At 45.9% G+C, this 15956-nt stretch overlaps 1 pseudogene; it reads right to left on the reverse strand.

Annotated features, from left to right (window-relative positions):
• Positions 1-6787: 6787 nt before the first annotated feature.
• The window catches only part of LOC107117371, a 48784-nt pseudogene continuing 39615 nt past the window's right edge, over positions 6788-15956 (reverse strand).

A 15956-nucleotide genomic window follows, 5' to 3' on the forward strand; every position in this document is an offset into this window, starting at 1 on the left:
AAACCCCCCCCCCCCCCCCCCCCCCCCCCCCCACCTGTCTAGGGCACGACCTAAGTCCTGCCAGGAGAGGCAAAGAAAGCTTTGGCGCTCCCGCCCTCCCCTCCCCCCCCAACTCAAATCAGCCTCCTGCCAAGGTTTGAGTCCCGTCCGGGAGTCTTTCTTTCTTCCCCAGACCTTTTCTGGGGGATTTCTTTGCTTTTGCTCGCTCACCAAGCAGAATTTTTGCTCACAAGACTCCAGAGCTTAGAGGGAGCATTGAACCAAACTTGTGTGTGTCCCTGGGGAGAGAAGGGATGGGAAGAAATGGAGGCTATTGAAGCAGCTTTTTTCTGATGCGAGGGAGGGGGGTGAAAGGGGAGGAGGGGGGAGTCTCTCCCCCCCCCAGTTAAATGCCCCTTCCTCTCCACTTTGGGTCTTGCATTGCAGACCCCCACCCCCAAAAGCCCCTTTCAGCTCACCCAGTCCTTCTCAGCGGCAGCCCGGGAAGTTCAAATGTGGTTTCTGCATGGGAGGAAACCGGAAACGGTTCTGCCCGGAGCCTCTCTAGGAAAGAGGTCTCTCTCTCTCTCTCATTTTACCCCTTGGAGGGGAACCCACGGGTTAAAAAGCAACCCAGGAGAAAGGAAGGGCCGGGAAGTGTCCCTTGACCTCAAATCACATAAATGACACCCCACCAAAATATCTCAGAATGGCTTAGGCCCTTATTCTAGTGTCCTCCCCGCCCTCAAAGCCAGGAAAGAAGCAGCAGAAGAAGAGATTGGATTTATACCCCACCCTTCACTACCCAAAGGTGTCTCAGAGTGGCTTACAAACTCCTTTCCCTTCCCCTCCCCACAACAGACACCTTTGTGAGGTAGAGGTAGGGCTGAGAGAGCTCTTGACAGAAACGGCTCTTTTTCAAGAACAGCTGTTATCAGAACTACGGCTTGCCCAAGGTCATCCAGCAGCTGCTAGTGGAGGAGTGGGGAAGAAGAAGAAGAAGATATTGGATTTATACCCCGCCCTTCACTACCCAAAGGTGTCTCAGAGCACCTTACAAACGCCTTTCCCTTCCCCTCCTCCCCACAACAGACACCCTGTGAGGCAGGTGGGGCTGAGAGAGCTCTTGACAGAAACTGCTTTTTGAAGGACAGCTCTGACAGAACTATGGCTTGCCCAAGGTTATCCAGCAGCTGCTAGTGGAGGAGTGGGGAAGAAGAAGAGATTGGATTTATACCCCGCCCTTCACTACCCAAAGGTAGTGGCTTACAAACTACCTTCCCCTCCCCACAACAGACACCCTGTGAAGCAGGCGGGGCTGAGAGAGCTCTTGACAGAAACTGCTCTTTTTCAAGAACAGCTCTTACCAGAACTATGGCTTGCCCAAGGTCATTCAGCAGGTGCAAGTGGCGGAGTGGGGGAATCAAACCCGATTCTCCCAGATTAGAGTCAGCACACACTTAACCACTACACCAAACTGGCTCTACACCAAACTGGGTTTTATGCCAGTTGGTTCAAAGAGACTTTTTTGGTATCTCTCCTGCAGGGATAAATGTCTAAAAAGAAAGTGAACAAAAGTTAAGAGTCCGGTGGGCTCCTTTAAGACCAACAATGTTTTATTCCAGGTGTGAGCAAAATAAGCTGGGGCCGGTCCTGGTTCCGTGCGCGTTGGTGTTTAGTCATGCCGGCCACATGACCACGGAAACGTCTTCGGACAGCGCTGGCTCTTCGGCTTTGAAACGGAGATGAGCACCGCAACCCTAGAGTCGGATTTGACTGGCTTTCGAGCAAAGGAACCTTTACCTTTTATTAGCCAGTCCCTTAAAGACAGATCAACTTGCAGCTCTGTCCTGTGTTGGTGTGTTGTTGTTTCCCCCCCAGGAGTTTCTTGTAGGCCTAGAATATAAATGTGAAGTTTTATAGAAAAACTAAAGTCCTTCTCAGGTAAGCTACTGGCTGCTTGAGGCCCTTCAATCACTCTGGGAAGACTGCACCCTTCCTCCACGAAATACTTTGACACTTTAGCCCCCACCCCAGTAAACTGACTCAGGTCCTGTCCACACAAGGGGTTTTGGGCCGGGAGAGGGACGGAGCAAACGGGCGCGATCCCACAGCAACATCTAGGAATCATGCTGCGTCCGTTCCCAGCCCGTTCCCAATCCGCCCCTCCCGGCTAAAACCCGCATAAAAAAAGAACCACCTGCCTAGGTGGTTCTTTGCGAAAGGCCGCATCACTGCCGGCCGTGATCGCCGGCATGTCTTTTCGCCGGCGCATCCCCGGCCCCTGGCTGTACTGCGCATGCGCAGTTTGGCAGCCTCCCCCTCGGCATCTGATCGTGCCGGGGAGCAACGGCACCTTGGCTCAGGGGATCGTGGGATCCTGCCGCAGCGTCTCTTTTTTGGTGCGGCTTTTAAAAGCCGCACTTCAGCCAGTGTTTTCCCTGCGGTGTGGCAGGGGCCTCAGTATACTGAAAGAAAATAAAACCACTGTAATATTATCTTGTAGATCATGTTGTAGTCTATAGGTCGCATCGCTTCGTGGTGCCATCGCTTCGTGGCACCTCCACGGGACAAAAATGTGGTTCCAGAGCACGGATCCTCGCCAGCCCTCAGGATTTTGCGATTGGGACACCCAGATTCACCATGAAGTCATGTATCATGTTCATGGCGACAGATTGTTCCACAACAATCAGTTACCACTTTGCAGAACTGCCGTGCTACAAAAAAATTGTTCCAATGCAATTTTTCTGTTGGGTCATTTCAAATTTACCGTCAAATCACATATCGTGCCCACCATCACAGGTTACAGCACAAAAATCATGCACTCCTGGCACCCATTTTTTGTTCTGGCAACCAATACCTGTTCTTAAAATACTCAATAGTGCCACAATGTTGAGGACCGTGGCCTTGGTGTATTTTTAATCCATTCCCCGTCACCTCCCAAAATGACTCAGGATACGTATTTCATTCACCCAATTTCGGAAAGCTATGGAGAGGCCTTATAAAGAACTCATGAAGTCCATAAGGAAATACCTTCCTCTTATTCATCCTGAATGTTAAAAATAATACCCCATAATCAACTGATTTCTCTGAACATTCAAAACTATTTCTTCAGAACCCTGTGTGAAGGAATGCATTTTTTTCCCCCTGTGGAGGAATGAGGACAGCAAAACCTTCTTTTTCTGTTTTAATAGTCTCCCCCCCCCCCAGAGAACAGGCAGGAAAGAGGGAGGGAGGAAATCAATTTAGCAAGACAATACCTCAGCTTACATTCTTACAAATGCTAATAGTTCTAGCAGGAGAGATAATGGGTGGCCAGGGTGGGTCATGTCTCTCTCCCCCCCCTTCAAGAAGGAAACATAAATTTCTGGAGGCTGCAGGAAAAGTTCCTTTTTCTGACCCACCTGACTTAGTCAATGGGTGGAGAACAGGGTTGCCAGGTCTGGGTTGGAAAATACCTGGAGACTTTGGGGGTGGAGCCAGGAGAGGGCGGGGTTTGGGAAGGGGAAAGGCCTCAGCATGGTCCAATGCCATAGAGTCCACCCTTCAAAGCAGCCATTTTCCCCAGGGGGAAAATCTCTCTGTCAGCTGGAGATGAGTTGTAGAAGCGGGAGATCTCCAGGCCCCACCTGGAGGCTGGCAACCCTTGTGGAGAAACAGATATGATAAAACAGCTAAAGGAAGATTTTTGCAATTACAGAAAGCTACGAAGAGGCCTTATAAATAACTCATGAAGTCCATAAGAATACTTTCACCTTATTAATCCAAAAAAATTAAATTAAATCCATAATCAATGGATTTATGTGACGATCCAAAATTATTTCTCCAGGACCCTGGGTAACATGTTACTGGTTAATTAAATGAACAACCCAACATTCCATATTATAACTCTTACCATAACCTACCTCACAAGGTTATTGTTATGAGGATACAACAAAGGACTGGAGAATGATGTCACCCACTTTGGGTCTCCGATGGGGAGAAAAGTAAGCGAGACATTTGTTCTGAATCTAATTCTTGTCTACAGTTCACCAAGAAAAGTGAGATGATCTCTCGTTACTTCATTAGGTATGTTTGTGACACTTTGGGCAGGAGGCAGAAATTCAGACTCAGTACTCAAAACCAATGTTCCCTCTAAGCCGTGGAGTCTTGTGAGCAAAAATTCTCTTTTGTGAGCGACTGGTATTAAAGTTGTGAGCGAGCGATTTGGCTGTTGCATAAATTAGTTTGCTCTGGAGCTATCCTTCCTGAGCTAGGACAAAAATGTGTGAGCTGGAGGCTTAAAAACTGTGAGCTGGCTCACACTAACTCGGCTTGGAGGGAACCCTGCTCAAAACTACTGTTTAGCACTGTAAATGGAACAATCTTGAGGAGTGGCAAATGGAGTGAGCAGGGGAGGGCCCCCTAGTAAGGTACATACATAAAATTCTGACGAGAAATGTGTTGTTTTCATTAGTGGTGTGCCGAATGTAGACTTGCAACGTTTGAAAATAAAACCTGTATGGGAAATCACAGGGGATCTCTCGTTTTCATCATTCGATGCTCCTTGGCATTCAGATCAGACCTCGGTACAGTAATGTAAAGGTAAAGGTTCCCTTGCTCGAAATCCAGTCGAATCCGACTCTAGGGTTGCGGTGCTCATCTCCGTTTCAAAGGCGAAGAGCCAGCGCTGTCCGAAGACGTTTCCGTGGTCATGTGGCCGGAATGACTAAACACCAAGGCGCACGGAACGCTGTTACCTTCCCACCGAAGTGGTACCTCTTTATCGACTTGCAATTTCTTGCTTTTGAACTGCTAGATTGGCAGGAGCTGGAACTAGAGACGGGAGCTCACTCCGTCATGCGGCACACTCGGGTCTCAAACTGCTGAACTACCTACCTTCCACAGCCTGCAGTTAGCGTCTTAACCACTTGAGCCACCGCAGCTACAGTAATGTAGCATTCAGGAAAGAAGATGTAACCCATTATCCCAGCACTGGAGGTCAATATGGAGCAGTCCTTCACAGCTACCATGCATTTTCCCTTCGTGCTCAGACAGGCGGTCACAAAGGACACACAAACGCTACAAAAAACCGGCATGCTGATTCCTGAAGGTGATCGGTTTGGCTTTGTTGAAGGCCCCAGGCGGTTTCCTGTTTAGGAATGCCACTGTGAACTAGACGGCAGCCAAGAAGCCCAGGTAGCCCAATGCAGACCCTTCACTGCATTGCAGGGGGACCTGTCCAGCCTCGGAGGTGATGTCAGACTCCGAGAAGGGAGGAGAGGCTCTCATCCAGATGGTGCAGAGTCCAACTGGAATACCAGAGAAACAAATGACTTGGTGGCCATGAAGGCGGCCACTACAGCGATGGTTTTGGCCAACACAGAAAAGGCGGCCACTGAAAAGATGTTGCTGAAGGCGGTTTGTCAAAGAAGGCAGGTCAGCTTCCTTGGCTGGCCTATGAACACAAAGGAGGAGGAAGAAGAAGAAGAAGAAGAAGAAGAAGAAGAAGAAGAAGAAGAAGAAGAAATTGGATTTATACCCCGCCCTTCACTACCCAAGGGAGTCTCAGAGCGACTTACAAACTCCTTTCCCTTCCCCTCCCCACAACAGACACCCTGTGAGGTAAAAGAAGAAGAGATTGCATTTATACCCCGTCCTTCACTACCCAAAGGTGTCTCAAAGCGGCTTACAAACTACCTTCCCTTCCCCTCCCCACAACAGACACCCTGGGAGGTAGGTGGGGCTGAGAGAGCTCTGAGAGAAATTCCTCTTTTTCAAGGACAGCTCTTATCAGAACTAGGGCTTGCCCAAGGTCATCCAGCCAGCTGCAAGTGGAGGAGTGGGGAATCAAACCTGGTTCTCCCAGATTAGAGTCCGCGCACTTAACCACTACACCAAACTGGAAAGCAGGAAGGGGGAAGGAAATAAAAACAAAAGAGAAGCCATATTGGAGAAGGCCAATGGCCCATCCAGTCCAACATCCTGTGTCACATAGGGGCCAAAACCCAGGTGCCATCAAAAGGAGAAATCCTAGTTAATCCCTGGGACTGATTTTGCACCAATGAGCTACGCTGAACCTGTAAGAATCTCAGATTCAATCATTTAACAAAGTATACAGTTTATTGAAGCCCAATACTTGTTACAGGAAATATTACAGACACGAACATTCAGGATAGAATCAATACACACAATGAAAGTCAAAGCCACAATTACTAGTCTCCTGTAATGCACTCTACCCAGGTTGATTACTATACGGGGAGAGGCACAGAATGCATCTGACACCTATCTGAATTGCTCTTTTGGAGACTGTTAGTCTTTCAATCTATGTCAAGGGGCTGGCTATTACTGACAAATTCTTTCAGGGCTTAAGGTCTACAGAGCTACAGGACTGCTTCTCTCAATCCGATCTATCGCAACTGCTTTGTTCATCTGGGCAAAGAAAACGAGTGAGATTTAGAGAAATACATATGGAACAATTCGCTCATGTGGCTCCCACTTGGGGGAATGTCCTGCCCAAGAAGGAGAGGAAGACTCCAGTTCTAGCACTCCACAGAAGGCGTGAACAGAATGCAATGGGTAGCCGTGTTCGTCTTTCTGTAGCGGAAGAGAAGAGCAAGAGCCCAGTAGCTCCTCAAAGACTAACAACATTTGTGGCAAGGTATCAGCTGTTGTGAGTCACCATTTCAGATATCTAGACAGGAATTTCTCTTTTCTACTGAAAAGAGAACAGTTTAAGTCGACATTTTTATGACGGAAATAAGGTTGAATTTCTAATTTTCCAATCTACTTTTCTTTGATGGAATGCCTTTCCACACTGCAGACATTTCTATGCTTTCCTCCCAGTGTGAATTCTTTGACGCAAAGTTAGTTTCTCCTTCCGTCCAAAGCTTCTGTCACATTTCAGACACTTATATGGTTTCTCTCGTGTGAATTCTTTGATGGAAAGTGAACTTAACCTTGTATCGAAAGCTTTTCCCACACACTCCAGACATTTATATGGTTTATGAATTCTTTCATGGCAAGTAAGGCTTCCTTTGTTACTAAAGTGGTTTCCACATTCCAGGCAATTATATGGGTTGTCCCCTTTGTGAATTCTTTGATGGAAAGTTAGAGTATCCTTCCGTGGAAAGCTTTTCCCACATTCCAAGCATTTATATGGGTTTCTCAACTGTGTGATTTCTTTGATGGGAAGTTAATTTATTCTTCCGTCGGAATTTCCCCCCCACACCCAGACATTTATATGGTTTCTCCCCTGTATGAATTATTTCAAGGCAAGTAAGGCTTCCTTTGATATTAAAGCATTCTCCACACTCCAGGCATTTCTATGAGTTCTCCCCTGTGTGAATTCCTTGATGGAAAGATAAAACAGTCTTCTTTCGAAAGCTTTTTCCACACATTAAACATTTGTATGGTTTCTCCCCTCTGTGAATTCTTTCATGGTAAGTTAGGCTTTCTTTCCTAGTAAAGCCCTTTCCACAATCCAGGCATTTATATCGTTTCTCCCCTGTGTGAATTCTTTGGTGGGAAGTTAAGTTTGTCTTCGCACGAAAGTTTTTTCCACATTCCAGGCATTTATATGGTTTCTCCCCTGTGTGAATTCTTTGATGGTCAGTAAGGCTTCTCTTCTGATTGAACCCTTTCCCACATTCCAGGCATTTATATGGGTTCCCTCCTGAGTGAATTCTTTGATGGAAAGTTAATATAGTCCTCCACCCAAAGCTTTTCCCACACTCCAGACATTTATATGGTTTCTCCCCTATATGAATTCTTTCATGGTCAGTAAGGCTATCTTTCCTACTAAAGCACTTTCCACACTCCAGGCATTTATATGGTTTCTCCCCTGTGTGAATTCTTTGATGAGAATTTAATATTTTCTTGTCTCGAAAGCTTTTCCCACACTCCAGGCATTTATATAGTTTCTCCCCTGTGTGAATTCTTTGATGGGAAGTTAGACTATTCTTTCGTGAAAAGCCTTTTCCACATTCCTGGCAGATATATGGTTTCTCCCCTGTGTGAATTCTTTGATGTTCAGTAAGGCTTCTCTTGTGGTTGAAACCTTTTCCACACTCCAAGCATTTATATGGGTTCTCTCCTGTGTGAATTCGTTGATGAGAAATTAATGTATACTTCTCTCGAAAGTTTTTTCCACACTCCAAGCATTTATATGGTTTCTCCCCTCTATGAATTCTTTCATGGCAAGTAAGAACTTCCTTGCTACTCAAGCACTTTCCACACTCTAGGCATTTAAATGGGATCTCCCCTGTATGAATTCTTTCATGGTAAATAAGACCTCCTTTGCTACTAAAGCACTTTTCACACTCCAGGCATTTATATGGTTTCTCCCCCGTGTGAATTCTTTGATGGATAATAAATATATTCTTCCAATTAAAGCTTTTCCCACACTCAAGACATATATATGGTTTCTCCCCTGTGTGAATTCTTTGATGGGATGTTAGAGTATCCTTCCGTGAAAAGCTTTTTCCACATTCCTGGCATATATATGGTTTCTCCCCTGTGTGAATTCTTTGATGTTCAGTAAGGCTTCTCTTGTGGTTGAAACCTTTTCCACACTCCAAGCATTTATATGGGTTCTCCCCTGTGTGAATTCGTTGATGAGAAGTTAATATATATTTCTGTTGAAAGCTTTTTCCACACTCCTGACATTCATATGGTTTCTCCCCTCTATGAATTCTTTCATGGCAAGTAAGATCTTCTTTGCTACTCAAGCACTTTCCACACTCCAGACATTTATATGGGATCTCCCCTGTGTGAATTCTTTCATGGTTAGTGAGGCTTCTTTTGCTTCTAAAGCAGTTTCCACACTCCAGGCATTTATATGGTTTCTCCCCTGTGTGAATTCTTACATGGTAAGCAAGGCTTCCTTTCCTAGTAAAGCACTTTCCACACTCCAGACATTTATATGCTTTCTCCTTTCTGTGAATTCTATGATGGGAAATGAGGTTTTCTTTGCGACTGAAGTTGTTGCAGCCTCCCAGGGATTTACATGGTTTCTCCTCTGTGTGAACTCTCAGATGACACACAAGGTTTCCCTTCTGCTTGAAGCTATCCCCACATTTGAAGCATTTATATGGTTTCTCTCCTATGTGAATTCTCTGATGATACATAAGGCTTCCACTCTGCTTAAAGATTTTTCCACATTTCATACGTTTATATCGTTTATCCCCTGTGTGACTTCTCTGATGGGAAGGTATGCTTCCACTCTGACAGCAACTGGTGCCAGGTTTCTCCTCTGTATGGATTATTTGATGGGAAGTAAGGTTGTCACTCCACCTGAACAGTTCTCCACACTCCAGGCATTTATATTTTTTCGCCTCTCCCTGAATTCTCTGCAGACCCCTGGCTGAAAGAAAGAGATACGTGTCAGGAGATCTGTGAGAAATGGAGCAGGAGCATTAGAGAATGAAATACATTAACTATGGTAAGAGGGTGCAAGAATAAAAAAACCTTGGTGTCTAGACACACTTTCAAAAGTCTTTGATGGTAATCCATTCCTGTGATATTGTAGTGAAGGATCAGTAGTTCAGAGGAGTTTCTCAAAAATATATCCATAAGCCAGTGAGTTTCTCCTCAGGGCAGTGAGCTTAGTTATTTGCTCTTCAGCCCTCTACAGGCACATTTCCAGCATGCAAGACTCACCCCAGCTCTTTGGAGAAGAACCAGTTCTTAGGATAAGGAAGGTCACAGAAACCCACCCGCCCAAGGAAGGAAGCACAAGCAACACACCGTCCAACCACAAACCTGCCAATCCCTCCTCTTCAGCCATGAGCAGGAAGAACAGCTCTTCTTCTCCTTCTCCTTCCAGCCAGGAGATGAGGTCAGGTTTGGCCGTCACTGGTCCTTTGCATCATGGAAAAAAGAGCAGAAAATTACAATTCTACTCTGTGCACATTAGTTCAGCTCTTCCAAGCCAACTTGACTACATCCCTGCAGGCAATGTTCCCTCTAAGCTCCACAGTGTTCTGCCTGATTAGCAAAAAAAGTTAGTAGTCTTAAAGGTGTGAGCGAGTCTACATTTGACTATTGCATAAAGTAGTTTTTAGAGGAGTATTTCCAGAACCTTGTAAAAATCTCAGAATGAATTCTTTTAAACAATAACTTAAAAATAATTTAACCATTATAAGAGAAAACAGATTCAAGTCAAATTTCATTATAGAAAATGTTGACCTCTATGGGAGTAGACAAGATCTCTGGACAACAGGTCTATACCCTTCCCTTTCCACTACATTGGTAGACCTGGCCTCCGGAGAAGAGGTCTATACCCTTCACTTTCCACTACATTGGTAGACCTGGCCTCCAGAGAAGAGGTCTATACCCTTCCCTTTCCACTACATTGGTAGACCTGGCCTCCGGAGAAGAGGTCTATACCCTTCCCTTTCCACTATATTGGTAGACCTGGCCTCCGGAGAAGAGGTTATACCCTTCCCTTTCCACTACATTGGTAGACCTGGCCTCCGGAGAAGAGGTCTATACCCTTCCCTTTCCACTACATTGGTAGACCTGGCCTCCAGAGAAGAGGTCTATACCCTTCCCTTTCCACTATATTGGTAGACCTGGCCTCCGGAGAAGAGGTCTATACCCTTCCCTTTCCACTATATTACTAGACCTGGCCTCAGACCGTCACCCTGCACTGAGCCTTAGAAAACATACTAGCACTTGGGGGGGGGGGGACGGGACTCTTGCATTCTATTTTGGTGGGTTTTTAAAAGTGAAATATGTCAAATTTACAGGTCAAGTATAACAAGGTAGAACAAAGTGTTCAGCCGTGTTGGTCTGAGGCAGTAGAACAAAGTAAGAGTCCAGTGGACCCTTTAAGACCAACAACGTTTTATTCAAGATGTGGGCTTTTGTGGACAAGCACACTTCGTCAGACAATGAAATGGAACCAGAAATATCAGACAAACATATAGAGCAGCGGTGGACAAACTTGGTTAACGTAAGAGCCACACAGAATAAACGTCAACTGTTTGAGAGCCACAAGACATGAACAAATAGTACACACACATTTTTATTTAAAATATGCAAATTTGCTTTTTATTAACGTTAAATGAGCCTGCCAAAAATAAAAACAAAAGGGATAAAACCAGATATTGATAATGATATTTTATTTGTTTGCTAATGGTATTTCTTTGTCTAAGAGAGAGAGAAAGAGAGGGGTGGAAAGAAAGAATGAAAGAGGTGGAAAGAAAGAGACAGAGAGAGAGAAAGGGAATGAATGAGGGAAGGAAGGAAGGAAGGAAGGAAGGAAGGAAGGAAGGAAGGAAGGAAGGAAGGGGGTCCATTCTATCGGCCCCAGAAGGAGGTATCCCCATCCTCCATTTCCAATGGAAGCAAAAAAATGCTTGTGAGCTGGAAGGGAAAATCCCTGAGCAGCTAGCTGAAATTTTGTGGGCCAGCACCTCTTAGTGCAGATTAGAGAGAACACTGCTCCACAGGTAGACCATTTTGCCCTATACCCCCTTCACTATAAGAGTTTCAGCTGCATCCCCACTGTCGATTAGACAGTGGTCAGATCGTGGCACGGGCCAAACTTCCAACCTCAAAACCTGCTCTTCCTTGAAAGGATTAAAGTTCAAGTTATGACCTTTTCCATGTGTTGGGCACAGAATGGTTTAAGAGAGGCCCAGGTTAAAAATCCAGAGCTGACCCTGGTAAAAAAACCCTCAACATGGATGCTGGAAGTCTCTCAGAACAAGCCTTCTAGGTATCTCAGGCATCATGAATGAAAACTGAGAACTTATGAGACTGGCAGAAAAGCCATCCGTGTGTCCTCCACAGTCACATCGCAGCACAGGTGAGGTAAGGCCAGCCTGGAGGAAATGCCCCTGCTTGGACCCGCCCACTTTCTCCAACCCAGCATCTCTCGGCGGCACCCCTTCTGAAGCCCTCTCACGTGCTCCAAAGACTGCTAAGAGAGAGCCTCAAAGCTCTGCATGGAGAAACCTTTCCAGATGTGTACAAAGGGTGGCATTACTTAGCCAAAGGGCCTGACCACATCCTTCCTCAACGGCAACTATGAACATAGCAGAGTCTTAGCCACACTCAACAGCATCGAGGAGAAAAGATCCCCCTCACCCAGAGTGGCCACGTTCCCAAAATTCTCCAGCATGACATCCTTGTAGAGAGTTCTCTGGGCCGGGCTCAGCAGGGCCCACTCCCCCCGGGTGAAATACACGGCCACCTCTTCAAAGGACACCGGATCCTGCAGGAGGAAGAGGAAGAAGAAAGTGATTCTTTCCATCACTGGGAAATTGGTTCGTGAGGAATAAATCCAAACATGGGTATTAAAATGATTCCTGAACAGCAGCAGCGAGGAGGGGATCGGGGCCCTGAGGCGTCCCCTTCACGGCTCTCCTTGGGGTATTCTCTGGGGACAGAGGGGTGGCCGGCACTCACAGGGGGCTACCAGCCAGCCGCCTGCTCTGGCTTCCTCCTCCTTTGACATGTCTGCTTGACTCCCAGGAGAAAGGCGCTTCCGGAAACAGAAGGATTTGAGCGTGCAAAAGCACACTGATACTGGGCTGAAAGGAGAGCCAAGGCTGGCTCCTCCCAATTTAGTATCATCTGCAAATTTAATAAGCATTCCCTTTGTTCTTTCATCCAAATCATTGATAAAGATGTTCAACAAAACAGGTCCCAGGACACATCCTTGTCACACCATTCACAAGCACTCTTTGGGTGCAATCTGTCAACCAGTTACACATCCACCTAACGGGTAATAGGATCCAAACCACATTATACCAACTTGTCAACAAGATTATTATGTGGAACCTTATCAAAAGCCTTACTGAAATCAAGATAAACTATGTATACAGTACTCCCCTAGTCCAGCAAGGAAGTAACTTTTTTGGAAAAAAAGAGATAAGGTTAGTCTGACACGACTTGTTCTTGAGAAATCCATGCTGACTCTTAGAAATCACAGCTATCACAGCTCAAGGACTGACTGACAATTTGTTCTAGAACTTTTCCAGGTTAGCCAGATCCTCCTTTTCTCCTTTCTTGAAGATGGGGACAACATTTGCCCGCCAATTCATTTTTAGATCGTCCACAAAGAGCGTACAATCAACTTTAATAGAACCTACAAAGGGTTGTTGTATAAATATCTGGGAATATGAAAAATGGAGTTCTATCCAAGTTAGACAATAAAGGTTGTTGGCCATTTTGATCTTCCCCCTCCCGTGGTGCATTTTAGAGTGGGCAATTTCTGGCTACCCCTTCCTAAGAACATCAGAAGAGCCCTTCTGGATCAGACCAGTGGTACATCTAAGTCCAGTATCCTGTCTTCCACAGTGGCCAACCAGTTCCTCTGGATGGCAAACAACAGGGCACAAAGGCTGAGGCCTTCCCCTGAGGTTGCCTCCCGGCCCTGGGATTCAGAGGATGAAGATCAAGAAAAATCATATCCCAATACTGTTTTCGAGATTTCCCACAGAACTGAATTTCGATCGTTCTTCCTTTATTACGATCATTTGACTAATCATATACACAATTATACAATCAAAATTTTGAATTTTACAATATACCAGATAAAAACTATTTAAAATTTTAAATTCTAACTACGACTATTTTCCGAGACTTCAATATTGCAAAACAAAATCTAGCTACTTGGTAGCTAATCTTGGGGTTCTTATCAGGTAAAAGATAATCAAGTCTAGCTTTTTCAGTAAGACCAGGGATTTTGTATAATAACGGGGTGAAAATCTCACCTCGTGCTTCCTTATAACGTGGACAGCTAAAAAACATGTGCTCTATGGTTTCAACCTCTCTCAGCAGACATGAGCAAAGCTCTTCCATACAGGGGGGGTTTCATATAAGAAAAATGGCCCATCCAGTCCAACACTCTCTCACAGAGTGGCCAAAAATACCAGGTGCCATCAGGAGCCTTCCAGTACTGCCAAAAGGAGAGCCAAACACCTTGCCAAGGTAAACACCTTCCTGAATCCATTTATTTCTAGGGATGTTAAATAGACTGCCGACTTCACAGTATATTGAAACTTTGACCACAGATAAACATTTTGAACGGAATTTCTGACCACCGACCAACACTTTTAGGGGATGACAAGAGAGCACTTTGGTTCACCTTAAAAATATTTTTGAAAGCTAGTATGGCGTAGCAGCTAGTCCGAGTGTCAGACTGGGAGACCCAGGTTCAAACCCCCACTCTGCAATGGAAACTTGCCGGGTGACCTTGGGCCAGTTACAGACTCTCAGCACAACCTACCTCATAAGGTTGTGGTGAGGATAAACGGAGAAGAGACTGATCTAAATCACTTTGGGTCCCCCATTGGGCAGAAATGAATCAAATAAATAAATTTATTTGATTTATTTATTTATTATCAAATTTATCCCCTCCCCTCCCCGCAAAGCAGGCTCAGGGTGGCTTCCAACAACAATACAACAATACAAAGTAAAAGCATAAATAATACAGAATTAAAACACAGCAATTAAAATAATGCATTACAAATCAATCATTAAAATTAACCATTAACCATTAATTAATCATTAATCAAAATTAGTCATTAATCATTCAAAATTTGTCCCACAGTTTTGGGTCTTCGGGCCTTTGTTTCCAGGGTTTGATTCCCCACTCCTCCACTTGCACCTGGCTGGATGGCCTTGGGCAAGCCGTAGCTCTGATAAGAGCTGTTCTTGAAAAAGAGCAGTCTCTGTCAAGAGCTCTCTCAGCCCCACCCGCCTCACAGGGTGTCTGTTGTGGGGAGGAGAAGGGAAAGGAGTTTGTAAGCCGCTCTGAGACACCTTTGGGTAGTGAAGGGCGGGGTATAAATCCAACCTCTTCTTCTTCTCTTCTTCTTCTTTGTCCCACCAGGTCCCGGTAGAATCCCGAATATTTTTCATATGGCACAAGTGAACCTTACAATAATTAAAGGGTTTTCTCAACAGCCTCCTTCCAACTGTCAAGAATTCCAGGCGCTCCAAAGAGAACATCACACCCACGCACACACCCCTTTTTTGGTTTGGCCAAGGAACTTCCAGCGAAGCTCAACATCTAGCCCTCCACAATTCCAGTTTCGGAAATTCCTCAAGGTTTCGGGATGTTGCTTGTAGAGGGCAGAGTTGGGGGGGGGGGGAGTTTCCATAAGGAGCGTGATGCCAAAAAGCCTGCCCCCATTTCTGTATTCTAGAAATCAGGTATGATTTCCAGGAGAGCTTTGGGTCTCACCTGGAGGTTGGTAACCAGAATTGTTTTATTGTCCCTGTTGGGGCCTCTCTGGACACGTGATCCAAGACAGGCTTTGAGCAGAACCAAGGGCAAAGTGCCCGATTCAGTGAGCCCTGAGACGGAGAAGAAACCATCCCCATCTCCCCAGTGATCGCCGCCCCCCTTACCTGAGCAGGCTTCATGATGGATCTTTTCTCCCCACCACATGGAGACGGCGAAGAAGGCATCGGGGTATTCTTTCCGCTGCTGCCTGGGAGGGTGAAAGAGAACAATGGTGGGAAACCCTTTTTTGCTGCACATATAATTTCTGTTCCAGTCCCCAGAGTGATTCACTCTCCAGGTTTGCTTCAGAGCACGATTCGAGATCCTGGGGTTAAGGACACAAGAAGAGCTCTGCTGGATCTGACCAATGGTCCATCCATTCCAGCACCCCATACCAGAGTGGCCAACCAGTTTCTCTGGAGGGCCAACAACTGCGCACAGAGGCCTAGCCTGAGAAGACCATAAGAAGAGCCCTGCTGGACCAGACCAGTGGTCCATCTAGTCCAGCATCCTGCCTCACACAGTGGCCAACCAGTTCCTCTGGAGGGCCAAGCACAGGGCAGAGAGGCCTTCCCTTGATTTTGTCTCTCGGCTCTGAGATTCAGAGGATTAGTGCCTTTGAAAATGGAGGTTCCCCTCAGTCACCCGGGACAGTGGCCATAGATAGACTGATCCTCCATGAATCTCTATCTAATCCCCTTTTCAAGCTGTTCATTGCTGTGGCCATCACTACATCCTCTGGCAGTGAGTTCCA

This window comes from Gekko japonicus, unplaced genomic scaffold (assembly GCF_001447785.1).
Source record: "Gekko japonicus isolate JY-2015 unplaced genomic scaffold, Gekko_japonicus_V1.1 scaffold636, whole genome shotgun sequence".
NCBI lineage: Eukaryota > Metazoa > Chordata > Lepidosauria > Squamata > Gekkonidae > Gekko > Gekko japonicus.